This window comes from Suricata suricatta, chromosome 12, assembly GCF_006229205.1.
Source record: "Suricata suricatta isolate VVHF042 chromosome 12, meerkat_22Aug2017_6uvM2_HiC, whole genome shotgun sequence".
NCBI classification, from domain to species: Eukaryota; Metazoa; Chordata; class Mammalia; order Carnivora; family Herpestidae; genus Suricata; species Suricata suricatta.
Genome location: NC_043711.1, coordinates 25,321,956 through 25,341,553, shown reverse-complemented (window position 1 = coordinate 25,341,553; position 19,598 = coordinate 25,321,956). Strand labels below are relative to the sequence as shown.

General features: G+C 46.1%; 1 protein-coding gene across 1 annotated transcript in view; it reads right to left on the bottom strand.

Moving 5' to 3' along the window:
- The window catches only part of FLNB (filamin B), a 139,133-nt gene that overhangs the window by 83,254 nt on the left and 36,281 nt on the right, over nucleotides 1-19,598 (bottom strand). The window lies entirely within an intron of this gene.

Below are 19,598 nucleotides of genomic sequence, written 5' to 3'. Positions count from 1 at the left end.
TTTTTCTTTTCACTAATCATTATATCCTAGATATCTTTTCCCTATAAAAAGTTTATTTCTGTTTACACTCCCATCTACAGGTGTAAGAGGCCAGTTTCCCCTCAGATCTCACCATCCCCGGGGTGTTATCAATCATTTTCACCTCTGCTCTTCTCTCCAGTTAGTTATTCATAAGATAAAGTCAGTAATAGTTAAGCTAATCCAGCTGAGCAAAGTCTCTGGTGCCAGAAGGATAAGTGACTGGCCCAAGGTCCTGGCTCCTCTCTAGTCTTCCCTGAGCTTAACAGAACTAGCTGTACCCCATGCCCTTCTAGCAATCTTCCGGGAATCTCACTGCCGCTGGTTTCTACCTTCTACTCCCTTGGCTTCTCTGTGGGCCTTGGTCCTCTGTCCTCTTTCTAACCTCGACCTATGTCCACCAAAATCCAAATATTATTAATAAGATCTCTCTCTATCTCCCGTCTCCCCCTACATACACTTCGCCTCCGGTCCATCCCATGTCTTTCTCCCCTTCCCCCATACTTACCCTCCTCCAGCCCATCTCTCTCCCCCTCACCCACATCCTTCCCTTCCTATCTATTCATCCACCCACCCACTCCCCCCTCTCAATTGCCTCCACATGTTCCCCACCAAACAACCCCTGTTGCACACCTGTATTCTACGAGGACCCCAAACTGAAAATGTCGGAGCCATCTTGGACTCCTCCTTCACGTCCTAGGTTGTCATTTCTACAACGTGTCAATTCCCTACTCTATTCTCTCTTGGCAAATCCTTTTCTCCAACTTCCCAATATGTGGCCCCTCCTCCCCTCTCTCAGAGTCCTCGACAGCCATGAAGCAGAACTGTACCCACAAAACCCTAGAACTATCTTTCTAGTCAGGTACCTCTGTGCTTCCAAATTCACCAATGGCCCCAACTGCCCACAGTCAAACTTCTGAGACACACAGCGCCCTAAGAACCTCCAAACCCAGCCTGCTTTCTTGCCCTTGTCTCCCCCTTTCACCATAGTTCACTTTCCACACTCAGAGACTCCTCATTCCTGGACCACATTCTGCTTTGGCCTTCTGGATCTCTCCATATGTTCTATACTCCCTCATCAATATAAGGAATATACTGGCTCATCATCCAAGGGCCAGATCCAACTGGTGGCGGCCCTTCACTCCCACCAGCATGTGTGTGACTGTGCCAGGGACCTCTCAAGACAAAAACTGTGCACTCCTGGGCCTCCAAGCCCCCATTCTAGGACTGTGACCACCTGCCAAGGGGTAATGAGCCCTCGCCATCTTGCAGCAGCTTTACCCTGCCCCACCCATCCACCGCCCACCACAAACCACCTGAACGTCGGTCAGACACATGCCAGATTGCACTTAATGAAACCCAACTACAACCACATGAGAAATACACACACATACTGAGAAGGACTAAATGGCATGTCACTCAAAACTGAATGGGTGGAGACTTCTTTTTTCTTTAATTAACCTGTTTATTGTTAGTCCTCTCAAAAGAAAAGATCCTCTTAAAAGGGCACACCCAAACCCACAGAAACCAAAGGTACCTTTATGGTTGTAGATTCAGTCATAATAAAATGCGACCGTGTAAAACTGTACAGAGTAACGAGTCTCATGAACTGGCTGGTAAGACACTTTGTATTTTGAGCAATCCTCACTCAAAGTTAAGGTGCCCAGAGATTTTCTATGTAATGAATTGTATAAATAGTAACTTTTTTTTTCTACCAAATGTAGAAAATAATTTATTTTACAAAATGTATATGTAAACTGGAAAAACAAAAGTTACATATTCATAAAGAGTTATTCCATTTAGTATTTCTGAGGAGATAGTTTGAGATCCAAACATATTTTTAAATATTTCTGGTTTTTCTTATCCTTTCTCTTAAAATTTTTTATTTTATTATTTTTTTTAATAGTTTATTGTCAAATTGGTTTCCATACAACATCCATTGCTCTTCCCCACAAGTGCCCTCCTCCATCACCACCACCTCTTTCCCCCCCCTCCCCCTTCCCCTTCAATCCTCAGTTCATTTTCAGTATTCAATAGTCTCTCAAGTTTTGCATCCCTCTCTCTCCCCAACTCTCTTTCCCTCTTCTCCTCCCCCTGGTCCTCCATTAGGTTTCTCCTGTTTTCCTGTTAGACCTATGAGTGCAAACATATGTAACTGCAAATAGTAACTTTTAAACAGGACAGTCCATATAACTCACAGAGCCCAGGGACAAGTGAAAATACATGACTTCTTGCTCAAAAAAAATTAAGAATTTCAAGATGGCTACAGCTGGGCATTAAACCAAGCATAGAGCCCTTCTGAGTACAGAGCCATGTACAGCTGCACAGATGGTGTGACCACAAAGCCACCTCTGCTTCTGAGGTCCTGTTGTCCATAAAGCGGCAATAATCTGCATAAAACACTTGCCCATGCACAGAACTTGGACATTCGAGGAATTCATCCCACGGACCATATGTTTCTCCAGTTGGCAGCCCTTGATGATGACGGAATTTTTTTGATGAGATGTCCTGTTATAAGGTTGTCTTTGAAGCGCTATTGATTGCTGAGTTCCTACCTACCAATCATAAGAAACTCCAGGTCAAACAATTTTTCAGGCCAGAGTCCTTTATTTAAACTAAGGCGGGGGTGGGGGGGCGCCTGGGTGGCTCAGTCGGTTAAGCCTCTGACTTCGGTTCAGGTCAGATCTCACGTTCGTGGGTTCAAGCCCCAGGTCGGGCTCTGTGCTGAGCTAGCTCAGAGCCTGGAGCCTGCTTCTGGTTCTGTGTCTCCTTCTCTCTCTGCCCCTTCCCCTCTCATGCTCTGTCTCTCTCTGTATCAAAAATAAATAAAACATTTAAAAAATGTTTTTAATTAAAAAATTAAAAAAAAATAAACTAAGGGGAGAAGAGCAGTCTTCATAAGAGGGACATATGTGGGTGGGGAGGAAGTAAAGTACATGCATGCTTATCGTTAGTCAGGGTACCCGCGCTGGACCAGGTAGGGTCAGATCTTGCACCAGGCAGAATCTAAACGAGCCAGAAAGTCTCATGCAGCCACAAGCCAGCATCAGACTACAAAGTTCAACTTTCTTGAGGTATGTGTTAAGTGCTTTTCAAATGCAAACTTACAGATTTTATCCATAAATCAAAACATGAAACCAGTTTGCTCTATTTTTACCCAGCTTACACATGTTGGTCTAAAGGAATGAGACATGAGTCTTTTTCACAAAAGAGTTTAGGGGAAATATGACCCAGTAAAAGTCTGAGCCAAATTTATGAAAAATACAATGCCCAGAACTTCTGTTTCCAATGAATTCAAGGTGGGTGTCCAAACGGGAAAGCCCCCATTAAGGTCTCCTTGGGATAAATGATACTTTTGCTCTGCTATTCTAAGAAGCTGGAGAAAGAACAGTCCTAGTTCCAAAAGTGATTTTGACAGGTGAAGGTTCAAATGCTTTACCGAACCCTTGGAACAATAAAATGATGGCAACGTGCCCAAAATGCGCCCCCCCTTCCCACCCACATGAAACAGGAGACTCCCAATGCCTTGAAAATGAAACGCTCCACAGCATTACGGTGTCAATGTCTAACCATCACAGCAGACTAGAGGATTTTCCAACGTGAGCGTGCGCTGTGATGTTTATGTCGAGTGTAAACATGAAACAGAAATGTAAAAGGAGGAAAGGCCAGGTCAGCTGGAAGCCTCTCTGGCAGGATTCCACCTCATTGAGAGTCTCTTTCTGGAATAAAATAAGCCAGCGCCCGCCATGCCTGCAGACCTAGAATTTGCTTAGGTTGTCGCTGGGCTGGAATCTGGCCACAGGCTTCTCCTCCCCAGATCCAACCAATCATAACTCCCATGTAACTGGTCCTGGCTCTGCCATCACTGACCCTCCAACCGCACACACACCCTCTGGAACTACTTAAAATTATCCAGCATTGCTTCTAAGTGAGGGCAGTGGCTTTTCTTCTTTTTTAATAGCTAGAAAGTTAATTTGAGCTACTGCAAATTCTAGGATGGAATGTTTTCGCATCATTTCTGTACACGGGTTCTCCGGCCCTCCCTGAACAGCCATCGGGAATGGGTACATTTATGGGGGAGGAAGCCAGCTATTTTTAGGCAATCTTTGGAAGCATCTTGGAAACATCTACTGTGTAGACAAGTTCCTCTGAGGAAGGGAGAGGGTGATCTTTCCCTCTCTCATATCAGGAGGGCAGGATGCACATGATCTGCGTGCTCACCACGTTCACTGTGCCGATCTCCTCTCCGGTCACTGATTAACCAGGTGGTGTGGTGGCAGGACTGGGGGGAGAGGCCTGAGCAAACACCGTCCCACATTTCTGCTCTCCTGAGTAAGAACAGCAGGTCAGCCAGCAGCCACTGGTCATCCAGTGACCAGCTCACTGCCGGGTCAGAAACGGCCAACATGGGACTGCAGGAATCAAGGAGACATAGGAGTCTCAGAAAAGCTCCTTCTAGTACGCTTGAGGAAAAACACCCAGACCATAATCCAACTATGACTCGGTCATCTGGAGAAGAGCCTGTCACCGGCTCTGCCTCCCGCCCTCTCATCTCTATGACCCTGTGAGAGGCAGTGTGACACAGTGGTTTAAGTACAGGCTATGGAACCAGCAGCTCCTCTAGACAGGTCACTGAATAATCCATCTATCCCTCTCTGGGCTCTCTGTTTCCTCATTTACCAAATGGGAATGATCACAGTGAACACCTTTACAGGGCTGGTGTTAAAAAAGCAGGGTTATAGAACCCCATGAGCTGAGCACAATGCCGGGGACAGGGCAGGCACTTCATATTACCTCTCTCCCTCCCTCTCCTTACTCAGTCACCTCATACCTGAATACCTGCTCTGGCCCAACACACATCCCTAGAAGCAGAAGCCCAGGAGCTATAATCCCAGTTTTGTAAGCAAGCAGGAAACAGAAGGAATGACAGTAGTACCTTGTGAATTAAAAGGAGGATGAAATTGTTCAATGTGTCACTTCTCTGAGCCACGGAATTCATTAGATGAGTCATGAGCCTCTGAGGTCCTTGCTCCAGTGTCCCAGGGGGAGGCTGACCCGCACACTTTAGGTAGTGAACACAGGGCATGGAGGGAGGCGCAAGGGGGACACTGCTGCGCTGAGTGCCTTAGGAGACCAATACGGCCTGAGATCCCCAGGCAGAAACCAAGAGCCCAACTGCTGATAATTGGCCAGACCTTCTGAAAAGAGAATATGGTACGAAAAGCAGTCCGCTAGAGCCGGGGGTCTGGCCCCAACTTGACTTCCCAACTTTGTGTTCCCCTGGGGTTAACCTTGATCTTGGGCCTCAGCTGGCTTGGCCTGGAACTCTCTCTCCACCTCTCTTGACCTAGATAATGCCTCTTCCATGTCCAACTCTGCTAAACTAGAATAGGTCCCCGGTTAAGTGCCCCCTCAATGCCATGGGCCCTTCTCTCTCAGTCCAACTGCAGCTGTGCCTGCCTCCTTGGCTCAAAGCGGCAGCACCACAAAGGCAGGAACAGGCTGCTCTGCTCCCCTAAGCATGGACGCTTGGCGGTTCGGGGGACAGGCGTTGTGGCTCCCTGCCCTCTGCCCTCTGGTGCTCCATGAGAGACAGAGCTGCCTCCCCGTTGAGTGCATGCAAAAGTACACCCACGGCCTTTCAGACTGAATTCTAATCCGCTCCAGCCTGTGTCCACCTCTGAGCCCCCAGCAGGCAATGCAGCATGTGGCACAGAAAGATGGCTGGGGAGGTCCCTAAGGCTCTGCCGGTGTGGGCTCAGACGCCTGGCCAAGCGATCCGACCCCAGCTTGCCTCAGTCACTTTACCTGTAAACTGGGGATGATGTTGGAACAGGAAGACAGGGCTGCTGGGAAGACAGCCTGCCATAACACACTTCCAGCCTTCAGGCCCCTAGACAGCCAGTTGTCATTAAATGCTAGTATGGTTACTATTACTCTTACTACCACCATCAACCGTGAGACAAAAAGAGCAAAGGTAGAAGGGAAAAGTGAAAGCTTAGCAGTTAAAGGTGGTGACCTCTGCGTTGGCACTGGGGTTTCCTGTCAGCCTTGACTGCTTGGGTGAGCCAACGCAAGCAGCATCCCGGGAAGGGCTGCCCCAAGGTCGCCCCACCCTGCAGCGCTCGATCACCTGGGCCCAGGACCCAGGTAGAGGATGGGGCTCACTGGCATCCCAGCTTGGTTTTATGGTTCCTCCCCATCCTGCCTTCTCTTCCAGCCTGCACAAACTGTGGCTGAATTGTTGGCCTCGGTGGTCCAAACAAGAGGGTGCCCTCAACTAAAAGAAGGCAGTTCACCACCATCCTCACTTTCTCCAATGCTGCTGTTGATCATTGAAGACGACCATCTCAGTCCGCTGTTCAGAACCCGGGGTCCATTTCTGGGGGTGCAACAGTCCTTCCATCCATACAGCAGGTGATGGACTATGTATCTTGGCAAGACTGTGTACCTGCCTAGAGACCCCTGGGCAGGACGAAGGGGCCAGCTGGCTTCTCTCCGGCTCAGGGCTTCATACAGGGCCTCAACCATCCAAAGGCCACACAGACTTAACCAGACTTGACAACTCACACTGCTGATGGCTGAAGGGTACTTGCGGTGAAGGCCACGAAAACCCTGCCTCTTCTTCTCCCAAGCACGTGGCTTCCGGCTGGATGGTCCTTCTCAGCCTCCCTTGCAGCTCAGCGGTGTGGTGGCTTCAACACCGGACAGTGAGCAGGCGGAAGGATGCCATCACTTCAGGACCTTGGGCTGGGGAAGCGCCTCTGTGCTCCCTCTTCCTGCCAGCCAGAGCCCCTGACATTACAGTCACTTAGCTTGCACCTGCCCTCGGGGAGGTCAGGCAAGGTGATAGAAGGAACCTGGGTCCCAGAATAGGGTGCCCTGCCAACCTGAAGACTGAAAAAAGCCACTGTGTTTGGGTTTTTTTTTTATCTCTTTGTTACAGCAGCTTAACTGTAACAAGAGGATGTCGTGGGCCCTGAAGTCCCGAAGTCGCATGGGCCTATTTCTGATCGGCAAGATAAATACAGACCACAATAAAACAAGCGTGGATTGGGGCACTCTGGCCAGCTGGATTTCCGGCCTTTTCTTACTCAGGAACTCTCGAGGATGACAAAGGAGGTGTCTGAGTTAACAATTTCTACACTTCACTGTGTTAGGGTTCAGTTACTACGGACTTCATTTGGAAGGCCTTTTCATGTTAGTAATTTTTCAAGAGAGGACACAATAGACCAGGGGTGGCAAATGGCATTGGCATGTGAGGTGAAAAGCCTTTCAGTGTGTTGGGAAAGATTCTCAGGTCCTATGTGGGGTCAACAAGAAAATAGATTACTAATGTCTGCCGTGCCCCACAGGGAGTGGAGGCTCGAGGAGGAAGAACTATGTAGATTAGCCATGCCTGCTCTGGGCACAGCCTGGGGAGCCGTGGCTGGGACTGCTCTGCAACAGAACTGAGTCGATACTGCCAAATCCCTGATTTGAGACTTACTATAAGCCCCTAACACATTCCTTATGCATAACCTAAGACTTCAGATTTCCTACTTTGCCAACTCTTCCTTCTGTTTTCTCTCACTTGCTGGACAATTTTTGCCCAGAATAATTGGAACAAATTATTTCATAAATACCTTATTTTTATTTCCGTACAGAGTTTTTGGCAGAGGTTCAGATCACAGATATCCTCCTGCATAGTCATCTCGAACACCTGATTCTCTGGTTAAGAGGCATCCTTTACTTATTTAAAAGATGCATTTGCATCACCCAGTGGGCTTCCAAATGCCACTTCTGAAAAGGTTTTATCTCTTCTGGGAATCACTTTATATCCAGCGACAAAGGCATACTGAACTTTAAATGAGATTGGTATATTAGTGGTAACTCTCTTCCAAGGAGTGTTAGTGGGAAAGCCTTAAAAAGTGAGAACAAGGATTCTAGCCTTGTTGTAAAGATTACAGAAAGAAGGGGAAAAGGAAACACACCCCAAGATGGTCAGAGCAATGTATTCTAAACTAGGCTTTTGATCTCGAAGCCACGCGTCTCCTAAGCGAGTAGTAGGACCAGGGAGCAGGCAGTGGAAGAGCCCGGAGTCCAGCCCTTGAGAAGCGCCAGGAAACTCCAGTGTGAGCTCAGAAATTCTCTGCACAATGATGTCTGTCCCTCCTGGCTCACAGCTTTTAGGCACTACTGCTCTGAGAATATGTGCAGATGAAATAATAAACGCTGGCTGTGAATGGAGGTCCTTGTCACCTTCGGACTTCTGCTCAGCCCACCTGACACACAGCTCAAGGCCCGACCAGTGCACGCAGGTGCAGCCCCCAGGGAAACCCTTCGGGGAAAAGCATGAGGGCAGGAGGAAAGGCCCAGAAAGACTCCTAAGAACCTCCCCCTCCTTACATCAACAGCAACCGGACTATATCAGCAACTCCAGACTTTTCCAGCTCCTTCCAGATCTCTCCCCTGGGCCTGGCCCTGTGCCACATGCATCGCCTCACATAACCCTCACAGCAACCCTATGAGGGTCGCTTTTATGCTTAATCTCATTTTACAGATGGGAAGACAGAGACCCACAGAGGCATTTGTCGAAAGTAACATACAGGAAGAGGCCAGATTTAAACCCAGTTCTCTGCTGTCCAAGCCCAAACCTCCCTACTTCTCTGAACGCACATTATGCTGTGACAGCTGCATAAGGTGAGCGCAACAGGACTCATATTTCACACATGAGACTGAGCACAGGGGAGGGACACACCGCTGGGGCCCCCGGCCAGTCAGTGGCAAGCTTGGGAGGCGAACCAGGTAGAGCCTCTGAACCTACAACTGCCCCAATCATTCACACAACCCCTAAACTGTCAAGGTTTAGAAATGAAAAATGTGGACAGAAAGTGACAGCTTACCTGAGTGCCTCTGTCTCCGTCATGACTCAGCCACTACTCTATCCCAGATTCCAATGTCCCTCCACCTGGGAGGCCTGCCACACGTGTCCTACTGCTCAGCATGGGAAATCAGAGAAGATGGCAGAAAACACACTTCTGGGGGCGCCTGGGTGGCTCAGTTGGTTGAGCGTCCGACTTCAGCTCAGGTCATGATCTCACAGTTTGTGGGTTCAAGCCCCGTGTCATGCTCTGTGCTGACCGCTAGCTCAGAGCCTGAAGCCTGCTTCAGATCTGTGTCTCTTTCTCTCTCTGCCCCTCCCCTGTTCACACTCTGTCTCTCAAAAATAAATAAATGTAAAGAATTTAAAAATTAGGGGCGCCTGGGTGGCTCAGTCGGTTAAGCCTCCAGCTTCGGCCTAGGTCAGATCTCACGTTCGTGGGTTCGAGCCCCGCGTCAGGCTCTGTGCTGACAGCTAGCTCAGAGCCTGGAGCCTGCTTCCAGTTCTGTGTCTCCTTCTCTCTCTGCCCCTCCCCCTCTCATGCTCTGTCTCTCTCTGTATCAAAAATAAATAAAACACTAAAAAAAAAAGAATTTAAAAATTAAAAAAAAGAAAGAAAGAAAACACACCTCTGTTCCCATTTGCCTCAGCCTATTCATCTGTATTTTCCCTGGAAAATAGAAATTAGGGTCACTCACATACTTGAAAGCTCCATTTGTTCTCATACCCAGCAATACGTCTGCCTACAGAATGCCAGACCCTCTGTTCTGGATACAAATTATACTTTTATGTAGGATAATAAGTTTAATTGGCCTTAAAACACTCCACAAAGAGATGACAACACTACTGTAATGAAAACCATCCGCCAACCCACTCCTTGCAACCCTACCCCGAAGAAAGACATGGGCGATTTTTGAAGGGACAAAAGGAAAAAATAATTTTTTTCTTTTTTGCCTTTTGTCTCTCATGCTAAGCTGTTTCCTAATTTTTTTTCCTTTTGTAATTAGGAATAAAAGTAAAAAATAATAATGCTGATGAATAGGACAGGTCTGTATCCTTCCACTGCAAACTTATAGAGATTGAGCCTTGTTAGAAAAAAGATCAAGGTGGTTTCCGGGGTCTGAAAGGGGAGCGAGTTTGCATACGCCCCCAGCCCTGGCCCCCGCGGCTCACCTCATGTTACAACCCCTGTAAGCCTGTTACAGAAATGGCAGCCTGCCCAAAGATTGTGAAGTCCTAAAACGAACAAAACTCCCAATTTAAACTCTTGAATAGGAACCAAGCTGAGGGAAATTCCAAGTAATTTATAGCCGCTGGCCCCCATCATTACCATCAGAAGAAGGGTGAAGTTGGAAAAAAAGAAATTCTCAAAGGACAGATACAGGGAGGGGCACATTTTACCTGTATTGACGCTTTTCAGACAGTTCCCCACTGTCAAATTTGTACCCCCAAATTTGCATCTTCAACCCAAAATTACATGAGGAGGCCCTGGCCACACGTGTCACCGGCCACAACAGAGCTCTGTCAGCCCAGACCCGGGCTCCTTCTGTGGGTGTAATCCCACCAACATCCACGAGTGAAGAGCGTGGACACAGGGGCAGGACTGCATCTGCTCAAAGGGAAGCCCACTTGCTAAAATAGTTGGTAGCCAAGAAACCCGGTGCCAGGGACACTGAGTTGGTCAGCGATGGGGCAGGGCAATTAGGGTTCAGAGAAGGCTGGTTCTCCTCTCAAGCATGGCTACTGACTGTGGGGTTGCAGTGGGTCACTTCCCCGGTTTCAGCCTCCTCATCTGCAAGCTGAGAGTCAGAAGTGAACTCACGGTGTCAAGCTATTGTGAGATAAGGTAGTAAATCGGGCAGTGGTTCACCTGAACCAATCCACCACATCAGCAGAGACCAGGATAGCCACTATTATTATTACTGCGCTGTCACAAACACACACAAGTCCAAGGACTGACAGTGTCCCGTGAACATTGTGCAAGATTCAATGCCATTCAGTTCTGGCTCAAGACTGCTCAGAGCCAAATACCCCAGAACTCAGCCTTCTAATACAGACGAGCATTCCATCCGCTAAAGACCACAAGAGCCAGCCCCCCATCAGGGACCCAGGATTAAGGCTGATAGAATCAAGATGTTCTTTGCTCAGAGAGCTGCCCGAATGAACCGGCAGCTTGCTAAAATCCGCAGGCCACCCCAGCTCCTCCAGCAGATTCCTGAGCAGTCTGCAGGGGCCAGCCTGGGCCACTGTTGACAGAAAATTAAATGCAAGGTCAATAAATTCAATGTGAAGCAGAAAGTATCCAAGAAAGTTCCCTAATGGGATTCCTTTTTCTAATAGGGGGAGGGAGAGGCTTGGATACCAATGCGATCTTTACCCATGAAAGCAGTTCATTACCATAATATAATGAGGGGATAAAACTGAGAACAACATAGATGCCTCCCCGTGAATAAATAAGTAAACTTTACAGAACATTCAAGGAGAGAGGAACAGGAGGCTAGGAAAAGAATGGGAAAGATATGTTTGTTCCACTAGGGACAGGACCATTTGCAGAAAAGTATAGAACATGCATTTCTGGTTTGGAAAAGGCAGGACTCCGCATCTGAACAGAAAGACCTGACGGCACACACATCGCACTGTTGCTCACTGGCTCTCTCTGGGAAGAAGACCTGGGTGATTGCAAAAGACAAGCTTTCTTTTTGTTGTTGGGACATGTTCCTGTGTTGTCTGAATTTCTTTTCTTAGTTTAAATCACATGTGTTGCTTTTATAATAAATTGTGACACACACCTCCCCAAAAGAAAGAAACACAGGAATGTATATGTTAAAGAGCTCTTCACTGGACAAAACTGCTGGTCGGCATCTATAGGCATTGATGTGGGAAAACTGACAAGTTTTATCAGACAATGAAAGCAATGTGTATAGTGGGCTCCTACAGAAGTAAGGGGTGGCCAGGGAATTCCATAACTGGATTCATATATGCATAGAATACCTCTTGAAAAAACAAGAAACTGTTCACCCACCACGTTACTTCTGGGTAGAGGAACAGAGAAAGGGGGTGAGACGGAGGGGGAGGGGCCAGTCTTAACTTTTTAGACCACATATGATTTACACCATATTTAATGTTACCTATCAACAAGGAACGGACAAATCCATGAAGGCTTGGCAAGACTGGACGGTTGTTCTCTGATCTCCTTTCCTCAGTTCTCACATGGTAGGTCATCCAAATGCCTTACCAGTCCTCAGCCACACACACTCTCCTGGACAAGCAGTGTCTGGGTCTCAGGAGATGGCCTGGGCCATTTCCAAACAGACGGCCAGAGGAGGGGAAGATGCAGAGGGAGTCATCTGGTTGTCTGTGGGCACGCTTACTCTTGATTTCGGCTCAGGTCATGATCTCGTGGTTCATGAGCTTGAGCCCCACGTTGGGCTCTGTGCTGACAGCTTGGCGCTTGCTTGGGATTCTCTTTCCCTCCCTCTCTATTTCTCTGTGCCCCCCCCTTTCTCTCAAAATAAAGAAACTTAAAAAACAAATCAACTACCCACATTCCTGATGCCTTCCTACCTCCTTCCCTGGCACCCGGAGAGTGTCTTTCCCAAGGACACAGAGACCCAGGCGCTCAGTTATATGTGAAGACACAGGGCCTGGCCCAGGGAACAACCCCACTGAACTCTCATTGCTGCCTTAGGAGGTACCCCTGCTAGTCCCATTTTCCAGATTTAAAAAACTGATAAGGAGATAAATTGAGCCCAAAGCCACAGCGCTCATAAGTGGTAGAGTGGGATTTGAATCCAGGCCCTCCAACTCCAGAATCTGTTGTGGACCAGCCACCTGGAGACCAGGATGGGGCTGCACAGGAAAAGACGCATCCACAGGCATGATAATATTACAAAGGCTTTCTAAACTAGCAAAAGCTGGAGAGGAAATAAATGCTAAGGGTTACATCATCCTCCTAAAAGAGATTTATCGCTGTGCCCCTGAACTCTGTCCTAAGATAAACGGCTGTCGCAGTAAAATAAACAGACCAAGCACACAGCAGGTCAGCTTCTCTGCTAAAATGGGAACAAGTTCCGACATCCCTAAGGCACGCCGTCCAAGTGCAAGGTAAGCAAGTGACACACACTGAATATCCAAGGCACCACCCTAGCCACAGCTGCCAGTTATTGAAGACACACGGCCCACAGCCAAGTGTCTTCAAAACCAGTACTTTATCTAAAGACTCCTGCACTTGAATCAGAAGCTGCTTCCTGGCTCAGCAAAGCACAAACTGTGCCTAAACTTGGCCTTGAGGAAGATTTGTCTCTCTGGCCACACTCACAAACCTCTTCCTCTTGGACCATTTACTGGGGTTGTTTTCCTTAAATCAATTTACTTTTATATATGCACACATACACACATGCACACATATAGAAATACATATATAGAATTTATGTACATATATGTGAATATATGAATGGTGCCCTAGTCACTTTATTTTTAAACTACGTGTAAAAATACATAAGTTACAATTTTTAAACATAGGTTGTGTAACACCTAGTAGCATCTTGTGTACCATAACTTTGAAAAGACTGCATTAGCCATTAGCTAGTTTTCCAAGACAAATGGCTCCCCTGGTCAAATAAGCTAGGGATATATGGAATCTAACAAGAACAAGTTTAAACCGCTGCAGGACTTCTCAGAGCCTTTAATATGCAAACATACATTGACCATCTCCAGGAGAGTGCTAGGGTGCCACATAGCACTTCCCAACTTTACTGAACTAGGGAACATTTAAAGAAAAGTTTTAATGTTTTTTTTTAATTTACTTTTTGAGAGAGAGAGAGAGAGAGAGAGCAAGCGTGCACAAGTGAGCATAAGGGAGGGAGGGGTAGAGAGACAGGGACAGAAGATTCTACATGAGCTCTGTGCTGACAGACTGACAGCAGCAAGCCCAATGTGGGGCTCAAACTCACAAACGCGAGATCACGAGCAGAGTTCAAGTTGGAAGCTCAACCAACTGAGCCACCCAGGTGCCCCTGGACTGGGGAACTTTTTAAAATATTATCTCAAAGGACTCTAATAGTTTTCCAGAAGATATTTCAGGTAATTCTACCTTGAATTACCCTTCCAAGCCCTTCCAGATCTCCTACAAATACTTCTCCTGAACGCTCCTACAGGCTTGGAGATTACGTTTTATAAAAATGGTAGCTGTGGGGTGAGCGAGACAGACAAGAGACTTACAAAAGGAGGACAACAGGAAATAAGCTATTAAGGCTTTCCCTAATCTACAACTATTTCGGTGGCAGTGATTATGAATCTAGAACCTTGCTACTTGGAATAACTGAATTTTGCAGATAAAGGGTAATAAAACCTTCTCAAAACGTCATTTCTAATGATAAGGGCTAAAGCACACCCCTTAACCACGATGTTTATAAAATTCTGGTGATAGCCAGCTCACTTTAAAACCGCACTAAGAAACATCTTATTGTTCCAATGCAAACTATAATTCTTAAACACGGGCAATGATTTAGAAGGATCCAAGCCAAAACCAGCTTCCTCCTTTCTGGCTCTGCTTTGGAGCTACTAATGTCAAAGTCTTCATCCGCAGCCAATGTACTGCCAAGTGGGAAGAGTCAGAGATGAAACCTGGTAATTTGGACCATAGCTTCATGCAGTAGAAAGAGGGGAGTGGTCCTGATGGGAGCTATTGAAATATCAAATTCTACAAACTGGGGGAAACTTCCAGACTCTCCACCCCATGGCCACTTAGCTCTAAACTTTCTATACTAGGGGGCTGGAGATAGGGGTTGGGGGGGGGGAGACTTAGTAAAAATTATTTACATAAAAACTGAAATATGTCCAAGTAACATTCCTAATGCTACTTAAGGATACAATACTCATAAGCATACCAATAATAGCAATGAGCCACAAAGCTGAGTGCTAATTAAATCCACTCTCTAAATGTCTGTGTTGTGTTGGATCTGAATCTGATTAGTCAACTGTAATCCAAGCATCCTACACACAGGGATCCAGCTCTGTCTTTAGCATCATTGTGATTCCAGTACCTGACATGATGCTGGTCACATAGTAAAAGGGGGTGAGAGCAGGGCGGAGGCAGGGGACCACTGCCTTCTATTACCCAACCGACAACCACCCACTCACTCATCAATACACCAATCAACCAACAATCAACCAGACAAGCTGACCAGACAACCACTAGTCCACAGACCTATCAAACAACCACCAACCCAGTCAACCAACTACCAAACTCGAGTGGACTCATCCTCGACCACCCTCTCCCACCAAATCTCCCGCTCCCCCCAGTCCTGCTGTCCACCTCTAAACTGACCCCCCGCCCAGCAAGCCCTCAGCTAACGGCAGGTCCCTTTACTGGCCAGCCTGTCTCAGCCCAGATCAGAACTCTTCTGAACTCTTCCCAAATCTTTCCACCAGCCGCTGCAGGGCCACCTTATCGCCCTCAGGGACATGCACAACAACTTGAATGTTGGGGGACTGGGTGAGGGGGGATTGATCCCCAAAAATAAGAAAATTGAAAGAAATTGAAGTTAATAAATGTTTTATTAAATGCCGGCATTTAGCATTATATCTTCCTCACTAACTGCAATCTCTGGCTGACATCTACAGAAATTTCATTACATTTAAGGATGAGTTACAGGTTTATTTTCTCACATCCCAAGAATTTCAAACTACACATTGTAACTGCTGAGAAATCAGTCCGTTGTAAAATAAAGGAGTTAGTCATGGCCAAATAATAGAACACAAATATAAGCAAATAAAAGCAAATGTATTTTTTTAAATCAAATTATTTTATGACAACACAAGCACAAAATGCACCCCCCCTTTTTTTTAAGTGTGAGAGACGGGTGTGTTTTATTGTATCAATAGAATGCGCCTAAGGCTGTAGCACACCCCAGAGGAAGTCTAAACTCCTGAGCAGCGCCCTGGGGCCCCATGGCTGGCCTCTGCCGGTGTCCCCAGGTGTCCCCAGCTGTGCTCTCAGTGCTCCCTCTGTTCAGAACGCCCTCTCCCCATCTTTCACTCTGTGGCTTTCTTAGCCACCCTTCAAGATTCAGCCTTCCCTGAGACATCCCCTCCTCCCTGGCCTCATCTTTACGTATCTAAAGAACATCTCACAAAGTAGACAGAGATGGAACTTACCACATGACCTACTAGGAGGCCAAATGTCTGGGACAGTTAGAAAGACAAACCACCATCCTCAATTATGTCACCGCTTCCTATGAGGGACTGTCTAAGTCAGGGACCTTTGCGGGGGAAGGCAGGACAGGTGGGTGGGGGTCGGGGAGCCTATGAGCTTGAATAGGAAAAAAGTGAAATCTTTGTCTTTGGTAACCTCTATCTAAAATGTAGCATACTGCTCCACTATGGAATGGACACCATAAAGGGCGCCTGGGTGGCCCAGTTGGTTAAGCGTCTGACTTCGGCTCAGGTCATGATCTTATGGCTTGTGAGTTTGAGCCCCATGTCCAGCTCTGTGCTGACCGCTCAGAGCCTGGAGCCTGCTTCAGATTCTATGTCTCCTCTCTCTGCCCTTCCCCTCCTTGTAATAAATAAACATTTTAAAAAAGTGTTTTAAAAAGACACCATAAAACATCGGTATATTAGTAGCACCTGTGGTTTTATCACCAGCAAAATTAGATCTTTCCCCATCAACATTGTAGGGTTGGCAATATCTCAAAATATCTTTTATGCTCATTACTACATCAAAATCATGGCAGTTATTGGACTAGCTGTTAGATCTTACTAAACATCTAAATACATATGTGTGTTTGTTACTGTATCCAAAACTTTCTCTTTTTTAAGTTTTAATTAGCCAACACACAGTGCAATATTGGTTTCACAAGTAGAATTCAGTGATTCATCCCCTACATATAGCACTGCGACGCAGTGCTCATCAGAACAAATGTCTTCCCGTCACACATCTGGCCCCCACCACCCACTCCCCTCCATCAACCCCCTTCTTTTTTTTTTTTTTTTTTAAATCTTGGTGCACATAACTGCATTGTGTTGCTATAGTTGTTCATTAACTGTTTCCAGTATATTTAATTTTTTAATGTTTATTTATCTTTGAGAGAAAGAAACAGAGCACAAGCAGGAATGTTTCAGAGAGAGACACACAGAATTTGAAGCAGGCTGCAGGCTCTGAGCTGTCAGCACAGAGCCCGACACGGGGCTTGAACTCACAAACCTTGAGATCATAACCTGAGCTAAAGTCAGATGCTTAACCAACTGAGCCACCCAGGCACCCATTTTCTCTATCATTAAGAGTATCTTGTGGTTTGTTTCCCTCTCTCTACTTCCCCCCTTCCCATCATTTTTGTTCTTTAAATTCCACATGAGTGAAATCGTATATATTTGTCTTTCTCTATTTGACTTACTTCACTTAGCATAATACCTTCTAGCTCCAACCACATCACTGCAAATGGTAAGATTTCACTCTTTTTGATGGCTGAGTAATATTCTATTGTATATGTGTACATCTTCTTTATCCGTTCATCAGTTGAGGGACATTTGGGCTCTCCCCATAGTTTGGCTATTGCTATAAACATTGGGGTACATTACCCCTTCAAATTTGTATATTTGTACCCTTTTGGCTAAATACCTAATACTGCGATTGCTGGAATCATAGGGTAGTTCTAGTTTTAGTTTCTTGGGGAACCTCCACTGTTCTCCAGCCTGGCTGCACCAGTTTGTATTCCCACCAACAGTGCAAGAGCATTCTGCTTTCTCCACATCCTTGCCAACACCTGTTGTTTCTTGTGTTGTTACTTTCAGTCATTCTGATAGGTGGGAGGTGGTATCTCATTGTGGCTTTGATTTGTATTTCCCTGATGATGAGTGATGTTGAACATCCTTTCATGTGTCTGTTAGCTATCTGGATGTCTTCTTTGGAAAAGTGTCTATTCACATCTTTTGTGTCCATTTCTTTCTTAACTGGGTTATTTGTTTTTTGGGTGTTGAGTTTGATAAATTCTTTATAGATTTTGGATACTAACCTTTTATCAGATATGTCATTTGCAAATATCTTCTCCCATTCTGTAAGCTGCCTTTTAGTTTTCTGATTGTCTCCTATGCTGTGCAGAAGCTTTTTATCTTGATGAAGTCCCAATAGTTCATGTTTGCTTTTGTTTTCCTTGCCTTTGGCGACGTGTCTACTGAGAAGTTGCTTCCAGCTGGGGTCAAAGAGGTTGCCGCCTGTGTTCTCCCCTAGGATTTTGGTGGTTTCCTGTCTCACATTTAGGTCTTTCATCCATTTAGAATTTATTTTTGTGTATGGTGTAAAAAAGTGGTCAAGTTTCATTCTCCTGCATGTCACCATCCAGTTTTCCCAACACCTTTTGTTGAAAAGACTGTCTTTTATCCACTGGATATTCTTTCCTGCTTTGTGGAAGATGAGTCAACCATAGAGTTGTGGCAAAAATTTATTTATGATAAGTGCATTTCAATATAACTTGTTTCCTTTGTAACCTCATATATATGATCTTATGCATAAGGAGAAGAGTACAGACTTCAGAAAGTCAATGGAGTTCAAGACACACTGAGTTAATCCTGGCTCCGCAATGCCTGGCCGGCTCAGTCAGGAGAGCGTGCAACTCTTGATCTCGGAGTCATAAGTTTGAGCCCCACGTTGGATATAGGGATTACTTTAAAAATAAAACCTTTTTAAAAATTCCTGGCTTCAATTAGTAATTTTTAGAACCAGAAAGTGAAAGGATTTCAGTAATGGACGTTTTGCTAAATGGGCCATAGATTAGTGAAACTGCACCTGCCAGAGCATGGCCTTGGTCATCTCTCATGGGGACCCTTGTAGGTCACTGTGAATAGATCTCCCAACCAATATAGCCTATCCATCATCCTTGAATTATCCTCTTAAGCCATATATACAATCATTTATGTTATTTGCAGCATGAAGGCCTTCTGTTGCTCCCTGTGGTCTATGGCAGGGGTCAGGAAACGTTTTCTGCAAAGGGCCATACAGCAAATACTTTTGGGTTTACAAGTTTTATGTTTTAACTGTTCAAATCTATTATGGTAGTGAGAAAGTGGCTATAGGCAATATGCAAATGAATGTTGTGGCCTGTGTCCCAATAAAATTTTATTTACAAAAAACAGGCAGAAGGTCAGATTTGGCACCACCATTTCATGTAAGTTTCTGTGATGACAGAAATGTTTTATATGTACACTGTCCATGCTACTAAGCCACACTACTGAGCACTTGAAATGTGGTTGGTATGACTAAGACGCTAAATTTAAATTTAATTATTTAATTAATTTACATTTAACTAGCTACATGTGGCCAGTGGACAGGTCTACGCCATCAAACCCAAGCTGTTTTTCGTCCCTTTTGAGGTTCCTCATAACGCGGCCAACACCACGATGAGTACTAAGCGAGTACTAAGCTGAGTACTAAGCGACGAGTACTAAGTGATGGGTACTACGCAGGTACTAAGCCGAGTACTACGCACTGAGGGCAGTCAGCGGGTGGTACCAGGAGCTCTCGCATTCCTGCATTCACTTCCCACTCCTGGGCCCTGGTGGTTCTGCAGCCCAGAACCTCCATCTCCCTGATCTGCCCCTTAAACTGCACTGTTCACCAGCCCCACCCTGGCCACAGGCCTTCCCTGATTCCCACATCAAATGTGTTGATCTTCATGCCTCGCTGAGAGCCGATGTGAGGACTTTCCCCTCCAAAACATGC